This window comes from Macaca fascicularis, chromosome 5 (assembly GCF_037993035.2).
Source record: "Macaca fascicularis isolate 582-1 chromosome 5, T2T-MFA8v1.1".
NCBI classification, from domain to species: domain Eukaryota; kingdom Metazoa; phylum Chordata; class Mammalia; order Primates; family Cercopithecidae; genus Macaca; species Macaca fascicularis.
In genome coordinates this window covers 128972155-128992379 of record NC_088379.1, presented here as the reverse complement: position 1 = coordinate 128992379, position 20225 = coordinate 128972155, and the positions used below count along the sequence as shown (strand labels likewise).

The window sequence follows — 20225 nt, the reverse complement described above, 5'->3', positions numbered from 1 at the left end:
CAATGTTTGGCCCTACAAATATCCAGCATCTTCAAAGAGTAAGGCAGATAATACCACTGGGTAGGAACAGGGATCTCTCAGGGGAGCGAAAAGAGGCCTCTCACGCAGGTGCCCTGGAACTTTGGGCAGATGGCAATAAGCACTAAAACATTGCAGTGATGAGCAATTGCTGCTTTCAGAAAGATGTCCCTAGTTACTCTGTCTGCCCAATGGGCAAACCATTGACAGCCTTGTTATGCAACCAGCGTATTGTACCTAATGTGACCTGAGTGTCAACTTGTTAGCAACATTCTGTTGACCTTTCCAAAGACAGAAGAGGGGATAGAAAGGGAGAAAGAAAGAAACAAAAACAGAGAGGGAATGAAAGAGGGAGAGGGACATACTAAAAAGTTTTTTTTTTTTTTAATTTGGGGGAAAATAGCCTTTTAATAATCCCAGTCAATTAGCATCGGTATACCAATTATTGGTTTAGTTTCAGAATAAGTTGGTTATCTTAAGAAAGTCAATAAATAACACATTTCATGTTGTAGAATTAGTCATTTTATAATTAGGGTCACCCTAAGCCAAGAGTGAAGTCCATGACTGTGTCTTTTATAAGTCTTCCATATCTGCTGGCAACTGCCACATTGGGTGTCCACTTCCCAGGTTCCTTGTTTGAGTGAGAAGCCCACAGCTGACAGACAACTCATAAGTTCTATTGCTTTGCTGACCTAGTTGTGTATAGCTTCTTCTCTAGCCAGTTTCACAATTTAGCTATTTTACTTAATTCACTCAGGTTCAGGCTTCCTATGCTTTCAAATTAATCTGATAAATTAGTCTGTGCTAATGGGTTGGGATTATGGCTAAAAGACTCTAAGTTTCTTCATGTAAAAAAGAAAGGCAGAATTTTTTGAATTTTTATTTTTATATTTCCATAAGTTATTGGGGTACAGGTGGTATTTGTAAGTTCTTTAGTGGTGATTTGTGAGATTTTGATGCACCCATCACCTGAGTAGTATACACTGCACCATATTTGTAGTCTTTATTCCTCATCCTCCTCCCAACCTTCCCCCAGAGTCTCCAAAACCCATTGTATCATTCTCATGCCTTTGTGTCCTCATAGCTTAGCTCCCACATATCAGTGAGAACACACAATGTTTGGTTTTCTATTCCTGAGTCACTTCACTTAGAATAATAATCTCTGATCTCACCCAAGTCACTGCAAATGCTGTTAATTCATTCCTTTTTATGGCTGAGTAGTAGTCCATCATATATACATTCCAGTTTCTTTATCCACTCATTGATTGATGGGCATTTGGGTTGGTTCCACGATTTTGCAATTGTGAATTGTGCTGCTATAAACATGCGTGTGCAAGTATCTTTTTTGCATAATGACTTCTTTTCCTCTGTGTAGATAACCAGTAGTGGGATTGCTGGATTGAATGGTAGTTCTACTTTAAGTTCTTTAAAGAATCTCCACACTGTTTTCTATAGTGGCTATACTAGTTTACATTCCCACCAGCAGTGTAGAAGTGTTCCCTGGTCACCACATCCATGCCAACATCTATTGTTTTTTTGATTTTTTTATTACGACCATTCTTACAGCAGTAAGGTGGTATCGTATTGTGGTTTTGCTTTGCATTTCCCTGATCATTAATTATGTTGAGCATTTTTTCGTATGTTGGTTGGCCATTTGTTTATTTTATTTTGAGAATTGTCTATTCATGTCTTTAGCCCACTTTACCTACCTATCACAATGGTTTCAGCCCAATTAGACCAACAGATATTTTATAATTCTGCATTCACTGTTTGGAAATTAAACCTGTAGGTAACATAAACTACCTATGCATGTTATTTCAAAAAGGGAATGCAATGTATTAGTTATAATATAAAGAAAATAAGAGAGGGTCATTTATATAAAACTAAATGTTTCTCTATGTAAAGCTCTGTACTCTAAAAGACAAAGTGAAGTAGTCAGATGTTTGCATTTTTATGTGGATTCATGGTGACTAGAGCATCTGTAAGTGTAGACTGCTATAAGAAGTGCTACTGGTAAACTCATTCTTCAAAATGGTGAACAACTTTAAGTAGAGTTCATGCAAAGCAAAATTCAATCTTTCCTTGATTTATGCAATGGTTGTTACTGCAGACACACTCAAGTGTGACTCCCAATTAGTTATACCTCTTTACAATCCCCTCCTCTTGAGTGTAGGTGGAACCTGAGACTTGCTTCTAACCAATAGACTACGACAAAGTTGATGAGATATTAATCCAGTGATTATTGCCCACCAGGTGGCAAAAATGAAAGTATTTAATACATGTCATTAGGGTTTCTCAAAGTTGATTTTGAGTTCATTAAGAAAGATATGATCTTGACTTGGCCTGACCTCATCAGGCCAGCCCTTTAGATGAGAGTCTAGAGATCAGAGAGACTGGAAGCAGCAGTTCTCTCTATTGCTGGCCTTGAAGAAGCAAGTTGCTATGAGTTCTACAGCTGCAAGGATATGAATTCTGCCACCAACCATGTGAACTCAGAAGAGAACCTAATCCTTAGATGAGACCATATCTCTGGTCAATATCTTAATAGCAGCTATGTGAGACTTTGAGCAGAGGACTCAGCTAAGTGTGTCCAAACTAGTGGCCTATAACCCATAGAAAATGTGAGATAATAAATGCGTGTTTTTTCAAGCTGCTAAGTGCCTATGATTTGTTACACAACAATAGAAAACAAACAGTTACATTTTTCAAATAGTGAAAAAATAAAGCATACAAAACTCACTTCATGTATATATATGTAAAACACAGGTTGAGATTCACATGATTCCAAAGTTTTCACCGGTAATAGCATCCAATGTTAGTCAGAACATGTGAGAATTCTTCCTTGTATAGGCTATCCCTCTCACTGCAAGATGTCTGGCATTTCTGGATCCTAACCACTAACTACCTGTAGCATCCCACCAATCACTATGTCAAAAGAAAAAAAAAAAAGATTCCAAAGCATTTCAAATTCCCACTTTGGAGGCTCTATTTCGTTAGGTAAGCCTCAATGGCAGATGAAGATATTGAAAGTCTTTATTACTGGAGCCAAGGTTCTGATTCTAAGATTTAGGCAAAGTCCTTCCATTTTGGGATGAGGGGAGATTAATAACAACCTTCAGAAACTGATAAACAGCATGAGATCCATTTCCCTAGAGGGCAAAATGGACAGAAAACAACAACAACAAAGTTTTAGGTAAAATTGTAGGGCATACTGGATTTCCTGAAGGAAGTTATTGTTCCTTATGAACACGTACGTCTTACCCTAAGGGTGACAACATCAGAGATGACTGAAGAAGGTAAGGCAATGGTAAACAATTTGGGAAAGTTTTTTTTGGAAAGTGAAGGACTTTAGAGTTTGTGTTCTTCAAACGCTGTCTTCTAGGTTATTAAATCAGCTAGCCAGACACCAGATAATAAGACGTCATCTTTCTTGTTTGTTTGTTGCCCAAGAATTATCTGAGAAACTGAGGAAACTTGAGTAGATTCTTGAAGATAACAAAAGAGTAATTACAATCATCTCAGTTTTACCAAACATTTAATTAAAAACAGATATAGAAAAACATGTGTTTCTTATCCTTCAGTTGTTTTATAATCTGCAAGGAAAATGAGAAAGTAGCAACTCAAAAAATTAAGAAAGCAAGGACATTTTAAAGAAAGCATTCTGAGGTGCAAAGGAAAATCTTGGGTGCATAAACTGGAAAATAAAGGTGAAAACAATAAAAATCAACATTATTAACATTTTTAGGGACTTTTTGTTTCCATGGTCTATGACTATTTTGTTGAATATATATCCCTAATGTTTTCCTCATTTAAATGATCTGATTTGGACTGCCATGATATTGTTTGACCTTTTTTAAAATCAAAGAAAGTTTCTGCCAGAAGTATTGCAATTTTTCCCCAAAAAAATGTCAGTTGTGTTTACTTTGTTGGTGATTCTTTTCATTTATGTTTTCTAATAAGCTATTGTTTATATATGGAAAAACATTTTCCTTATTAAAAGTTTTAAAAAGAGCTGTGACTCTGAATTTTCCCAGCATCTGATTTTTTTCTAAATTTTTGTTTTTTAAATTTCAGGAGTACATGTGCAGGTTGGCTCTATAAATAAATTGCATGTTGTGTAGGTTTGGTGCACATATTATTTGTAAACCAGGTGATACCCATAGTATCCAATAGGTAATGTTTTGATCCTCAGCCTCCTCTTACCCTCCACACTTAAGTCTCTTTGTGGGTCTCTAAGAACTTGTTTCATAAATCTATGTGCTCCTGTGTTTGGTGCATATATATTTAGGACAGTTAAATCTTGTTAAATTGAAACATTTACCACAATGTAATGCCCTTCTTTGTCTTTTTTGATTGTTGTTCGTTTAAAGTCTGTTTTGTCTAAAATTAAAATAGCAACTCCTGCTTTTTGTTTTGTTTTGTTTTCTGTTTGCTTGTTAGATTTTTCTTCATTTCTTTACTTTGAACCTATGGGTGTGGCTGCATGTGAGGTGGGTCTCTTGAAGACTGCATAGCATTGGGTCATGTTTCTTTATCCAACTTGCTACTCTGTGCCATTTATTTGCAGCATTTAGCCCATTTACATTCAAGGTTAATATTGATAGTGCAGATTTGATTCTGTCATCATGATGTTACCTGATTATTATGCAGACTTGATTGTGCAGTTGCTTTATAATGCCAACAGTATAGGTACCTAATTGTGTTCTTGTGAAGGCCAATAATGGTCTTTCATTTCCATGTTTAGCACTCCATGAAGGACCTCTTGTAAAATAGGTCTGGTGGTAATTAATTCCTTAGTATTTGCTTGTCTGAAAAGAATTTTACTTCTCTTTCTCTTACAAAGTTTAGTTTGACTGCATATTAAATTATCAGTTGGAGTTTCTTTTGTTTAAGCATGCTAAATACAGGCTCTAATCTCTTTTGGCTTGTATGGTTTATGCTAAAAGGTCCATTGTTAGTCTGATCGGCTTCCCTTTGTAGGTGACCTGCCCCTTCTCTCTAGCTGCCTTTAACATTTTTTCTTTCATTTTGACCTTGGAGAATCTGATGAGTGTGTGTCTTGGGGATGGTCATCCTGTATAGGATCTCACAGGGGTTCTCTGAACTTCCTGTATTTGAATGCTGGCCTCTCTAGCGAGGTTGGGGAAATTTTCATTGATATCCTCAAATATGTTTTTCAAGTTGTTTGCTTTCTCTCTATCTTTCAGGGACACCAGTGAGTCTTAGATTTGCTTTTCTACATAGTCTCATATTTCTCAGAGATGTTGTTCACTCTTTTTTATTTTTTCTTTATTTTTGTCTGACTGATTTAGTTCAGAGAAGCAGGCTTTGAGCTCTGAGAATTGTTTCTCAGCTTGGTGTGTTCTGCTGTTAATATTTGCAAATTGTATTATGAAATTCTTATAGTGTGTTTCCAGCTCTATCACATCAGTTTGATTCTTTCCTAAAATGGCTATTTCGTCTTTCAGTTCCTGTATCATTTTATTGCAGTCCTTAGATTCTCTGGATTGGGTTTCAACTTTCTCCTAAGTCTTAATGATCTCCATTCCTATCCATATTCTGAATTCTGTCATTCTAGCCACTTTAGCTGGGTTAAGAACCACTGCTAGGAAACTAGTGCGGTCATTTGCAGGAAAGAAGACACCCTAGCTTTCTGTTTCCAGAGTTCTTGCCCTCATTCATTCTCATCTGTGTAGGCTAATGTTCCTTTAACTGTGGAGTAATTTTAGTATAGTCTTTGTTGACTTTGTTTCTGGATGATTTTAGAGGAACAAGGTTTTGTGCTGGGACTTTATTTGTAGCTGAAGTCTTGTCTTTGGTTTCATGGGGTGAGGGAATAATATTAGCAAAGTAACTTTGGAGCTGATTTTTTGGCCCTGATTTTTTGGCTGTGATCCAGTAAATGGTGTTTAGGTGCACCATCCAATAGGGAAGCTGCTGCTCAGCCACTTGGCTCCTCTGTATTTCCTCATGTTTGTAGCCATGCTTCCTCTCAGTTCTCTGAGAGTGTGGCCTCCTCTCCCACTCGAGTGCTGGAGGCAGATTTTGGCTTGGTGTTCCTGGGCTGCATACCACAGTCGTAAGGTAAGCTCAGGTTTTATGTTCCCTTCCTAGCTTGCAGGCAAAGGAGAAGGAAACTTGGCAGTGTCAATGGCAGAGGGCCTTTCACTTATCTCCTGGTGCTCCACCCCAGAGAAATGCAGAGCCACTACCAATCAGATCAATCAGCCTTGGGTGGAGTGACTACACTGTGGCCCAAGCTATAGGACCCTGCCTGGTGACAAGCAGGGGAGGTGGGGGCTCACAGGGAAGACAGATTGGTCTCTTCTCCTTAGGATGCCTGTGGTGGGATGGAGGTGTGAGTAAAGCAATCAGAGTCTTTGCTCCTTCCCCAGCCCAAGGGCAGCAAGGGCAGTACCAGCACAGTGGCAGTGGCAGAAAGGCCTTCACTTGCGTCCGTGAGATCCACCCCAGAAACACAGAGCTGCTGTCAATGGGAATGTTCAGCTTGGGGCTGGGGAGTGGCTGCACTCCTGACCCAAGCTGGAGGCCCTGCCTGATGAAGAGTAGGGAGTCAGAGACTCACAGGGAAGAGAGACTGAACTCCTCCGTGTATGGTGACTGTGGCATGCTGGAGGCACAGGTAAAGATCTCAGGCTCTTTATTCTTTCCCCAGTTTAGGTCAGCAAGGGTAGAACTGCTGCAGTGGTAATGGCAAAGAGGCTGTCAGTTGTCTCTGGAAGCTCTACTCCAGGGAAACGCAGAGCCACTACCAGCAGGAATGCTCAGTCGGGAGTGAAGTGGCTGCTCTGCAGTTATGATCTGAGGGCCCTATCTGGTGAAGAGTAGTGTGTGGGGGTTCCCAGAGAAGAGGGTCTGTGGCTGTGGTGTGCTGGAGGTAGCGGTGACAGGTCCAGGCCCTTTGTTCTTTCCCCAGCCCATGAGCGGTAAGGGTGGTACCACTGCAGCTGCAATGTCAGAGGGGCTGTGGTTTGTCTCCGGGATTTCCTCCCCAAAGAAACACAGAGCTGCCACCAACTCAAGTGTTCAGGATGGGATAGGGAGGTTGTGCTGAGGGCCTGCTCACTGAAGAGCAGGAACCCATGTGGAAAACAGTTTGGCCACTTTTCTGTAAGGCAGCTGCTCTGTGCTGGGGGCCTGAATTAGTCCTTTATCACTTCACTTCCTCCAGAGCCTGAGGGCAGTAGGGGCAGGAGCTGCAAAGCAGCATAACTGACAGGTCTGCCTACTCCCTCTGGGAGCTTCACCCCAGGCAAGTGCCAGGCTGCTACCAGTCAGTGAGCTCAGGCAGGGCTGACCTGGCCATGCTAGAGTCCCAGGCCCTTGTCTAGTGAGGTGCAGTGGAGGTGAGGCCGGCAGTCAATTCATTCGTCAGTCTTGTGGATTCAGCCCCTATCCTGGACATATGCAAGGGACTTTGACCTCCCCCATTGCCAGAGCTGCAGGTGCTGGTGCCGGGTACCTGGGGATCCAAGGCCCCTGAGATTCCACATGTGCCTGAGCAGCAGCTCTGCCCAGATTCCAAGTATCTCTCTGTCAATGTGGAGGTCCCAGTGGGTGACATCATGGGGGAATCTCCTGACACTATGGTTACAAAGGTCTGTGGAGGAAGTTGTGTTCGGGGCAGGGAGGGGGTCTCATTCAATCAGAGTTTCCCCACAGTGGGGAGTCTTCCCCTGACGCCATGCCAATCCCAACTGGGCGGCTGTCCTGACTCACTCTTCTTCGTTCTCCATGGATTGCCTGACTTCCTTTAAGAATCCCAGTGTGTCCACCTGGACCATCCAGTTGAGGAGCTAGTGTTTACGCACCACTCGCTGCTCTCCATGAGAGCAGTGCACACTAGCCACTTCTAGTCAGCTACCTTGACCTCCTCTCCCCTAAGTTTTTAAATTCATTCTTTTAGATTTTCTGGGTTAACAATCTAATCTTAGAATCTGGACTTCATGCATATATATCTTACATCTTATACTCTTTTTCCTTTTGCTTTTTTCTAATTGTATTGCCAAGTATCATCACACAAGTTAAAATATGCTTTTCAGTGAATGAACGTTAAGCAGAATGTTAGCTTTCCTTTGAGGCAAAACTGTTTTTAGTATGTTAAAACCATGTCCATCCACTCCTATTATATTACATTTAAATCGGGTTGTCAATAAGCTAATATTTACTAATAAATGTTAATTTAAATGATACTTTTTACATCTACTGAAATGTTTTCTTTCACTTCTGTTCTATTAATATGATATACTGTAAGTTGTAAACACTTGCTGTGGAAACAGTTGTGTTTTAATAATATACACGTGGAGTTTAAATGAGAATATTTTAATTACTTGTCATTTAATAATTATTATGTTCTACCATAAAGCTAATTCATGAAAATGTCAGTTATAAAGTCTGCCAACATGGGAAGCTTCAGCATTGCGTACTCATCTGAGTGTAAGTTCAAACAGCCCAGAACCTTCCATGTCACTTTTAGTTGCCTGTTTGTGTCTCCAATTCCTTGGCTGCATAGTTCCTTGTCTCAATAGCAGATTCAAAATAAATAATAATTAGTGAAGTGAAAATGAAAAAAACACTTTGAATTACTTCAATTATGTCATTCTATGGGAACACTTAGTATTTTTGTGTTTAAAAATTAAAACACCAAAACTAATGATTTGTTAGTACAAATGAATAAAATTTTGACTTTTAATGTCTTTCCACTTTATCCATTTTAATTGCTATGTGTTTGCTTTTTTAATAACTTTATTGAGGTACAATTTGCACAGCAAAAGAATCATTCATTTTAAGAATACAATGATTTTTCACAAATTTAGAGTTGTGAAACCATCACCACAACCTAGTTTTAGAGCATTTCTACCAGCCCTAAAAGATCTCCTGTGCCCTTCTTCAATCAGTCTTCATTCCTACCCGCAACCAGGGGCAATCATTGATCTGCATTCCAACTCTACAGATTTGCCTTTTTTGAACTTTTCAAATAAGGGGAATTATACACTATGTAATATTTTGCATCTCACTTCTTTCAGTTAGCATGATGTTTTTGAGGTTTATCCATGTCATGGCATGTATCAGTACATCATTCCTTCTTATTGCCAAATAATATTCCACATATAGATATACCACATTTGTTAATTCCTCTACCAACTGATGGGCATTAAACTGCTTTCACTTTTTGGCTATTATTAAAAACGCTGCTATGAAGATTGGTGCACAAGTCTTTGAATGGACATGTGTTTTCATTTATTCTTGCATAAATACCTCAGAGTGAAATTGCTGTGTCAGATAATAAATTTATGGTTAACTTTTTAAGAAACTACCTTGTTTTTAAAATAATAAACAAATCATAATAATAAAATGGTACATCAGGGCTATGACCTAGTTGCCTAAATTTTAGCCTTTATAGATATTTTGCTTCTCTTATAATTCATTTATTAATTGCCAATTATATAGATAACTTATATTAGACTGTAACCAAAAGTTCAAAGTTTCATTGCTATGTAGCTATTAAAATTATTGAATTAATTGTACTTTGTTCTTTTTATACCATTTAATTACTTTATTTTTCCTTCTATTTTTTCTTTTTTCATTCTTGTTTTATTTATTTTTGTTTTAATTGGTTTGTTTTAAATTTTTTGTATTTCTAAGCTATATGATTATACATATAAAGCATAATTTAAAAATCTATCCATTACTATTACTCATTTCATTTTATGAAATTTACTAAAATAATTTTCTAGAATAGAGGGAAGATATTTGAAAATTATTTACTTCAAGTGTCAAATACATTAGGTATACCAATAAAATTTGATAACTAAAAGAAACCAACAGCCCTTTACGTAATTATTTGGTGATCAAAAGTTATTTGTCTCAAGCTGCCTCTTCTCTGCACAGACATTGAGCACTGCCAATTTCTTTTAATAAAAAAAAAATAGAGAACTGTTAGGAGTCATACCAAACATTTTCATGGAGGAGAAAAACAGTATATTAGAAAAAAAAATGGAAGAAAAAACTAGTGTGTGAGAGGAAATGTAAGATTAACTAGAATTTGGTAGAAGTCACTGCCTAGTCACCAAGAGTATGGTCAGTCAGCAGATAGCGCCCCCAGTTGGTTCCCAAATGGCCATCTTCAACTGTAGAGATCTGGCTAAGATCACACCCATGTGTGAGTGCCCACTGTGGTGACTGAGCAAGGCAGGAATATCAAGAACTGATTTTCAGCCCTGCAGAGGACAAAAACTCAGCCATTTGGGCCCAAAATGGGACCCCGGCTCTGTATATCAGTACTCACTCCAGAGCACCCTGCCATTTTGGTGCATCACAGTTGTACTTCCTTTGCCCCATCCCACTTCTGCCACCTTCCTTTCACATTAATTGATCCAGAGACATCGGAATCTGAACTAAACAGGGTGTGTGAGTGTAAGTGGTAGGAGCACTACACAAAAATGACTGGACACTGCATTGTGGTAGCAGTTAGCAGAAAATGGAGAGATTAAGGTTAAATTCAAAGATGGTCATGTTGAAAGACATAACATACAGTCTGATTTAATAGTAAAGGTGAGTAATACTCTTTGCCATAGTCTAGATCTCTCTGAATTTGATCTTCACCACAAGTATAGTTACTTTGTTTAACTGAAGAATCTTACAAAATCTCTGCTTTTTCAATAATTGTTAAAGTTTATTGCGTACTACAGTGGGTCAGATGCAATCCTTAGTTATTGGACTTTCTCCATTTTCTTTAGCCTCTGTTGGAAAGTTGGGAATTGTTCATAGAAAGTTTTTATGAGCCAGACCTGGAAATAACAATATCACTTCTATTCACATTGTATTCCTGAGAAATCAATCACATGGCCACAGGCAGAGGAAACAAAAATATAGGTTAGCTGAATGTCTAAGAGGGAGACGAAGTGAGATTTGTGAGCAGTTGGCTAGTCTCTTTCAAGGATATCAAGCAAATAAAATGCCTTGAACCATGCTGACAATTTTCCCCAAAGCAGCAGATAACTTCTTTAGAAGTGCAGGAAGCAGGACAAGTAATAAGCCAGTTAGAATTGGGACATTTGCTTTTGAAGGGTTCAAGGCACAAAACAAAACCCCGAAGAATCTCTTCTTTGAAAACATGAACAGCTGGCACAGGAAGATATTGTCACACTGGATCTGCTTACCTGCGGGGCAAGTTTGCCAAACAAGCAAAATAAACCATGCAGGGATGAAGTTCTGATTTGGGTCTGGCTCACTCCACAATCCCATCAGGTTGCTGGGCTTCCGAGAAAGCATCTAATCTTCTCACCTGTGATCTTCAAAGAGGAAGTCTCATCGCTATTTAAAGACAGATGAATTAGGAAAAAAAAAAAACTATGAATCTTTTTTCAATGAGGAATTCAAGACAAAGAAGAATAACGTTTTAAAAGTAAGATTTACAAAAAGTTTTATTAAGCAAGAAGCACAGAAAGAATTACTTTTGAAAATGATTTACCAGAGAAAATATTTTAAAATGTATTGTGTTGGTTACTTATTGCTATGTAACAAATCACTCCAATAAGTGTAAACTTTTCTTACTGCTCATGCATCTGTGAACCTACTAGAATCTGATTGACATAGGCTAGGCTCAACTGGGAAGCTCTTTTTGTCACTGCATATCTATTAATTACCTAGGGTGGCTCTGCTGACCAGCAGACTACCCACAGTTATATTATTTCCATGATCTGCCAGAAAGAAAATAAAACAAGCAAGAACATGTGAGATCTTCAAGGCTTGCGCTTAGAATGCAAACTGTGACTTTTGCTCATGTGTCATCAGCCAAAGCAAGTCACATAGCCAAGCCCAGAGACAAGATGAAATGAGTACATGCCATCTGTGATGGCGAGGCCATAGCAAAGGAACAGATGCAAGAAGAGGTGAAGAAATGAGGAAAATAATGCAATAAACCACAATTTATTTTAACAAAATTTAAGTAATAACTTCAAAACAAAAGACAGACATGATAAAGAGATTGTCTTCTTTCTTTTTTCATCAGGGTATAACCAGATGTTTAAATCTTTGGACTCAGTTCAAAAATTCATTTCTATCAATGTGTCTTTTCAGTGTGAGATCAGTATATTCAAAGTGATAAGAAAAAAGAAGAATGGGCAAATAGGAAAAAATTTAAATGGAATTGAACATGAAAAAAAATCCTATAATTATAAATTTTATAAAATCAATTTAAAATTAATTATAACAATACAGAGAAAACCTATTAATGTAGAAGATTGAGTCAGACATCTGCGACCCACCTTGAAGCACTCTGCCACGTTCCAGAAGAAAGAAAACAAAACAGCAACAGAGAAGGTATTAAATTGGAGGACAGCACACAGAGATCCAAATTTGATCAATAATTCTGAAAAATAGAACAGAAAAAATACTGAAATAAAGTATTAGTAGAAAAAAAATTGAATTGAATCTAAACATTTAAAGAGGTTACATCCGAAGAGTAAAAACCAAACCAGATATACCCTGTTGAGAAGTGAAAGACAACCAGCCTAGAGGTGGTAAAAAACGTAACCTAGCACAGGAGAACACTTACACTGAGGCAGGACTTCTGCACCACACCAAATGCCAGAATATGGGGAAAACGGCTACAAATGCATCAGGGAACAAATTTTAAGCCAGATGCTCTATGTTCACCAAAGTTTTGCTTCATGTGTAAAAGTAGCTGAAAGAATATCATCTATTTATTTATCCTGGAAAAAGTAAACCAAGAAAGTATTCTATTAAGGTTTATCTGTACATATAAAAGGGGAAATTATGGCCTAAGAACAGTAGAAGTGAGTCTCAGAAAATACGTAAACACAGCATTGAGTATAAGTAATTGTTTAACAACATTATATCAGAAAGTACATTTTAACACTATTTGAAAGAAAAGTAAATTAATTCTCACATACTAACAAAATAATACTTTAAAATAAGAAGCTGGGTAAAAAAATTGTAGATTGTGTATTTTTAAAAGAATATGATGGGAAAGAACAAAATAAGTTTATGACACAAAATTATAACTCATGAATCTTCAAGCTGAATCATAATAAAATACAGGATCACATAATTAAAAACTAGTTTTTCAAAAAAAAACAGAAACAACAGTAGGAGGGTATTTTCATAGCTCTCTGTCCCTGTTACATCAAGCAAAACACAAATGAAGAAAGATATGGGTAGCGAATCAGTTAAAATGCCTTGGCCAATAATAGAAAACAGAATTCAAAAGTTTAAAAATTGGGGAAAATATTTATTTCCTTTTTCCTTTTTTTATTTTTAATGTTTTTGGTCTTTAATAAGAGGAAGTTGGATGAAAGGCTGTGACTTTGTGATATCAGAAAAGACCACCATATCTTTAATCATCTGCTCTGTAATTTTCCCTATGACTAACTCCCTTCCTGGTTGTAAGATTAAAATCACACTCTTCATCCACACATGCAGACATGGCAAAGTCCCGGGGAAGGAAATGGATAATTAACTCCTTATTTCTTTCCCTGTGTGTCTCTGTCTCTCTCTTTCTCTGAATGAAAAAATATTTTATACTCAATATCTCTCCAGCAGATTTCTCCTGGATTTATGTTGCTCACTCCATCAGCAGAGACAATTTACTCTTAAACAATAATCAATTAGGTAAGCACTCTGCTAATGAAGATTGAAAAATAAGCTTAAGGAAAGCTAAAAACGAATAAGTATGAAAGAAGAAAATATTAATTTTTGAAACAATAGAATTAATAAATAATTTTCATAGATATTTTGCTAGAAATTAAACCAATAACAGACAAACTCTTAGTGTAATAAATAATGTATAAATATACAAAATTAGAAATAAAGGTGGAGATATTATCATAGTTTTAGAGCATTTTTTTAGAAAAATAAGATACTTAGCAAAATATATAAAATGAACATACAGGAAAAAAATACATTTTTCCATTTCATTAACACTTATCAGTTAAAAAACACAAGAGCAAAATGTTCCAGAGCAACAAGAACTCTCAGAAACTGCAGTGAAAAGTGGGAAAGGATGAAGTCACTTTGGAAATTTGGGAATCTATACTAAAACTAAGCATATGCCTTCCTAGCAATTCCACTCCTAAGTACATACCTGATAGAAATTTACATGCCAACAAATATGAAAAAGTATGTTTATAGTAACATTATTTAAATAATCCCAAACTGAAAACAACTCAAATGCCACCTACTATAGAATACATAAATAGTGTTTTATATGTAAAATAGAATTCTACACAACAATGAAAAAACTATAGCTAAACCCAACAATGAATCAAAAATACAATGTTGAACAAAATGATCTAGACATAGAAAAGTGAAGTTCCACATAAGGCATAGCTAGTTTACAGTGGCAAACATTAGACTACTGGTTATCCCCAAGGGGATTAATGACAGTTGGAGGGCCTAGGAGAAGTACCTAGGGATACCAGTAATATTCTGTGTGTTCATTACATGAGTATGTTTATTTTATAGAAATCAATTGAGCTGTGCACTTATTATTTTGCTCATTTCCTTACATATGTTATGCTTCAATAAAAAGTTTACTTAAAAATTTTTTTTCAAACAGCTTGGTCTCAAATTCTTCTGCAACTTGCTAGGTATATTGCTCTGGGCAAGACATATAACTTATCCAAGCCTCAATTTCCCCATCTGTGCATCAGAGATAATAATTTTTCCCTCTTCATGTAGTTGTTATGAGGGTTAGATAAAATTATTCATGCTTTGGGAGGCCCAGGCAGGTGGATCGCCTGAGGTCAAGAGTTCGAGCCCAGCCTGGCCAACATGGTGAAACCCCATCTCTACTAAAAATACAAAAAAATTAGCCGGGTATGGTGGCAGGCACCTGCAATCCCAGCTATTCAGGAGGCTGAGGCAGGAGAATCACTTGAACCCAGGAGGCGGAGGTTGCAGTGAGCCAGGATCACACGACAGCACTCCAGTCTGGGCAAAAGAGTGAGACTCTGTCTTAAAAAAAAAAAAAAAAAAAAAAAATTATTCATGCAAAATGTTCCGCACACTGTCTTGCATCAGGAAAGCACTGAGTAACTGATAGTATAATTGAGGATTATTAACAATTTATTTAAAGGGCCTAAAGAAGGAAAAGGTAACATTTTACTAAAGACTTACATGACCTGAATATACTCAAAAATGATATTTATAGATAATATAAAATCATGCTTATAAATAGATTCAGGAACAGATAGGAAGGCTCAGGATTTTACAAATGTAAATACTTTCTGTTATTAAATAACACATTGAATATAATTTTAATAAAAATTCCAAGTGGTCTTTTCCTTGGACAGAAAACAAAATTATTCTCAAGTTCATCGAACTGACTGGTGATGACCAACCAATGGTTGAGAGTAAATGGTGCTCAGGGCAAGAGTTATAATTGTAATTATTTCCCTTTTGTTCAGTGCCTAGCCCAATTTCTCATACGTAATTGTCCAAGAGAAAAAGAAAAAAGGACCTGAAGATATAGTTATAACTTGTAAGGTCACATGATCATTCATCATGCCCGAGTTCAGATAAGTCAGAAACGATTTTGAGGTAAGCATTTGTAAATCTGGCCTTCCAAAAATAAAGAACAGATTTTTACAAAATACAAGGGCTAAAAGGCCACTTGTGCATACTCCTAATATGTATACCTAACCATCATTATCAAGATTTTTATAAAAATTTCATATGTGGAGAAAATTTGTTTCCAGAAGTAATAATAATAATAATAATAATTTAAAGCATCTTAAATGTTCAATTGTAGGGGATTGACTGAAATGAATTTTGTAATCATTATAATTTACTATTATTAAATATTATTAAATACATTATTTAAAAATCAGCATTACTCACAAGTTTAAAATATTTCATGACATGAAAACATTGCTGACACATTGCTAAATAAATAAAAGAAGGAAGCCCTATGTAAAAAAAAAAATAAATTGTGTAAATCTATGAAAAGATAGACAGAGGCCAAGAAAAGCTATAGTAAAATCCTTAAAAGTAGTTATTTGTGTATGGTGGAATTCTAAGTATATTTTTATTTGTTCTTTTCTGTTTTCTGAATTGAATATGTATTACTTTATTAATTAGAAAATTGTGAAAATGGTTTTTTTCCTAAAGAAAGAACAAAAATCTAGGAAAATCACAGAACAACATTAGATGCTAGTCAGATTTGTGTTCACTGTGAAGTCTAATCTTGTTCCTTTTTAGCCTGCTTTATCTGGTCAAGTCCATTTAACTTGTAAGTTTTTGTAAATGGGAAGTGGCAATATTATTAAATTAGTTCCTACCTAAGGATAGAATAAACAAGCAGAGTCATACATATTAAACTACCCAAAAGGAGTCCAAGTGAGTCAAAAGAGGTGTAAGATATTAGAACTGCAAGGAAAAATAGTTATAAAAACCTGCCGAGGCTGGTTCTTGCCTGAATTAGGTGTTTTGCATGAGATAACACCTAAAGCCAGTAGCAGGACTGCAATAAAGCTCTCACAGCACTAGCAATAATGAATATTTAAATGTGTGATGTTTAAAAATAGTAATGCAACTTCTTTTTGAAAATCATTTCCTTTTATTATTATTTACTATTAATATGCACTCTGTCAACCATTCACTCAACAAGTCTTTACTAAGCGTCTAATATGTGTCCTGTTGCATGTTGGGGCTGCAATAATGAGTGAGTCAGCATTCAAAAAACTCCCCAGAGGTTGTTCAGTGATGGAGAACCACACGCTCCTGAATGTTCTCCTACATCCTAGTGTAACTTACAGTTGCTTATGCCATAGACCCATGGAGCAGCACAAAGAAAACAAGCAGAAAGGTGGTAGGAGTTGGGTGGGGAGGATAATTTAGTCCATCATCTGGCTTCCATTTAGGAAAAAATTAAAACATGACATATTAACTTTAATCTTAACCATCAAGATCTCCAATATCTGGTTGCCTCATTTATTTGATATCTGCTATCCAATTCCTGTTTTCTGAGATAAGTGAGGTCCACACTAAGCCCTAAGACATGTCTTCAGTATGAAATTGGTGTTTATTAGTATTAAAATTGTTATTCTAAAATCAAGTATCAAAAATTCTTAACATCATTTCCTGCATTCTTTTTCCGTTATGCTTTACTAAGTCTTCAAAAGAATATTTTTCTTTGGCTTTTTTTAAAATTTAGGGAAGTTATGAGAGGACATTGTGTTTTCGTTGTTAATTCTTATTTTGTAACTAGTAGGAAAAATATATATTGTATTCAGCTGTAATCATTGTGAATTTACCCATTTCAAAAAGCCTTCACAGAATGAACTACTTAAAATTATGAAATTGTATTAATTAGCATGATAATATTCTACTAAACATATTTCTCCACCATCTCTTATGTGTCTCTCTCAACACACATGATTGCTACCACCAAAGTAACGTAAGGACGACAAAAAATTAGTATTTGGTTTTCTAAAATGACTATAAATCTTACATTTCATCAATATCTCCCATTCACTGAAGAAATTTAAGAATAAATAAATAAGAAAGTAGGCTGTGGAATATTATATCTTCTATGTGAATTGTTATTTTTATTTTGCTTAATGGACCCCTGTTTATTTCCTAATAATGCCTTTTATTTGTTCAATAGCAACATTGCTACATCAGTTTTCTTTGGAAACCATTTGGAATATTTTTTTCTATTTTTTACTTTTTTTAATTCTTGAATTTTTATTGTAAATTTTATGTACAAGAAGCTGATATAATATAAAAGCATAGTTTAAGGAATAATAAAATGGTCACTTAGAAATTCACCACCTAGTTTAGGAGTAGAACATTACCAGTACCTCCTCCCTGGTCACATTTCCCTCAGGGGCCAATGCTATAATGAATTCTGAGCAAATCTCTTACTTTTCTTCACATCTTTAAAACACACGTGTCAGCATTTTTTAAAGTATACTATTTTTGAATTTTACATAAGAGGATTCAGAGATTATATTTTCCAGGAAAGCTTTTTTTCCTAACAATAACGTGATAGATATTTACCCAATGTTAACTGAGAATACATATTCCTTGTATGAATACTCTAAAATTTATTTATCCATGCCACTAATAATGAGCATGTAGGTTCTTCTCAGTACTTTGCTATCATCATCAATGCTGATATGAAATTATTTGAGTACATCTTCTGGTATCTAAATGTAAGAGACTGAGCCATAGTAGTTTGCATTGGAACAAAATGTTCCTAGGTAGCTTAAAGGTGTTGTCCAAATGCAGATGAATGTAATAGTTGGTATTGCTACTGTAACAAAGTACCACAAACAGTGACTTAAAACAACATAATATATTATCTTATAGTTCTAGAGGTCAGAATTCCAAAACTGACCTCTACTGGGCTAAAATCAAGGTGTTAGTAGAACTGTGATTCTTTCTGAAGGATCCATTTTCTTGCCTTTTCCAGCTTCTACAGGCTGCCCACATTCCTTGGCTCATGGCCACCTTCTTTTTTCAAAGCTATCTAAATGAAGTCTGTTGAGTCTTTCTCACATAATGTCACTCTGCCACTTATTCTCCTGCCTCTCACTTCTACAACGAAGAATCCTCGTGATTACATTGGGCCCACTAGGATAATCTCACTATTTAAGGTCAACTGGATAGCAAGTTAAATTCCATCAACTACCTTGATTCCCCTTGTCATGTATCATAACATAGCTACAAGTGTGAGATTATAAAATACACAAATATGAGAGGTCATTATGCTGCTTACTGTAGAACATTCTTGAAAAAAAGAAAAAAGAATGTGGCTGTGGGACATGGAGCCAATACCAATAAGATTTATAGAAAATCCTCCATGTTTCTAAGAGAATGGGATTAATCAAAGTATTGCCAGTTTAGACTAAAAGGCACTGAGAAAGTTCAAAACGGAAAGAGATGTCTGGGTCCCCAACTTTTCTATAGGCAGTAACCAGGCTTAGAAAACTATTCAGTGGTAAGCAAGGGTCTTTCCTGTGAAAAACAAAGGTCTTCTCAGATGGCAGTCAAGAACTCTGCAGGAAATTGAGCTGTAGTCAGCAAATTGTTCTCAGGGGGCAAACTGAGTTCTAGTAAGAAACATTCTTTGTGTTCAGAGCAGGAAATCCTGACAACATATGCTCAGCTAGATTTCAGAGTTGCTATGAACCTGTGACTGCTAGGTTCCTCTCATTCCTCCCTAATTTAAACAGAAATATCTTTTATGGTTCTCCTGCTCCTCTCTCACCTAACACCGTGTAATGGGAGTGGAGGCAGGGGAGATTACATGTCTTTTTTATTCACACATCTCTGAATCAAACGTAGCTACACCTAAGAAATTTTCTCCAGCTCTGGACCTGATGCAATTCACATGATTATGAACTTCAAATCTTGTAAGACTTTTGGGCTTAAAAGGAGGCAAGTGTATTTTACCCATGGAAAAGGTTAAAAATCACTGGGACCAGAAGGTAGATTTTTGTAGATTGCCAAAGAAATGGTCCCCAAAGTAACATGCCCCCAGTATCCACATTCTTGTATATTTCCCTCTTGTATGTTTCCTACAAGAGGGAAACAGTTTATCACTGATATAGATAAATTTATCACTGATATAGATAAATTGTTCTGGCCAATGGGAAATCATGAAATGTAATATAAATAGAGACTTGATAAGCAATTGCATATTGCATATTAGGCCTTGCAGTCTTAGAGGCTGCCACCACCATGTGAGAATGCCCTTTCTAGCGTTCTTAAGGATGAAAAATCACAGAGAGAAGCTCAACCATCTCAGCTATCTCAGCTGAGCCCCAGGCCATCCCCCAGCTAAATGCAATAAAAGTGAGATGACTCAAAACTCATCCAATTGATAGAATTAGAAAGAAATTATTAAATTTTTTTAAACAATTGTCTTTGATATACCAATAAACAATTGCTACAGGTATATACTTGTAATTAAGATGCAACTTTTTGGCTGGGTACAATGGCTCACACCTGTAATCCCAGTGCTCTGAGAAGCTGAGGTGAGAGGATTGCTTGAGGCCAGGACTTTGAGACCAGTCTGGACAATGTAGCAAGACCCCATCTCCACAAAAAATTTAAAAATTAGGTAGGCATGGTGGTACACACCTGTAGTCCCGGCTATTCAGGAGGCTTGAGGCTAGGAATTCAAGGGTGCAGTGAATCAAGATTTTACCACT

At 36.5% G+C, this 20225-nt stretch overlaps 1 long non-coding RNA gene across 17 annotated transcripts in view; it reads right to left on the bottom strand.

Moving 5' to 3' along the window:
* The window catches only part of LOC107129819 (uncharacterized), a 499418-nt gene that overhangs the window by 98076 nt on the left and 381117 nt on the right, over positions 1–20225 (bottom strand). For 8 of the 17 annotated variants that reach the window (XR_010586982.2, XR_010586983.2, XR_012435060.1 and 5 more), the window contains 2 exons: positions 12309–12412; positions 10691–11355 (listed from right to left, as the gene is read on the bottom strand). This is a non-coding gene — a long non-coding RNA (uncharacterized lncRNA). Of the gene's footprint in view, positions 1–10690; positions 11356–12308; positions 12413–12598; positions 12756–20225 lie in introns of those variants that run through there. The other 9 variants (XR_012435061.1, XR_012435063.1, XR_012435059.1 and 6 more) reach the window with 3 other exon arrangements.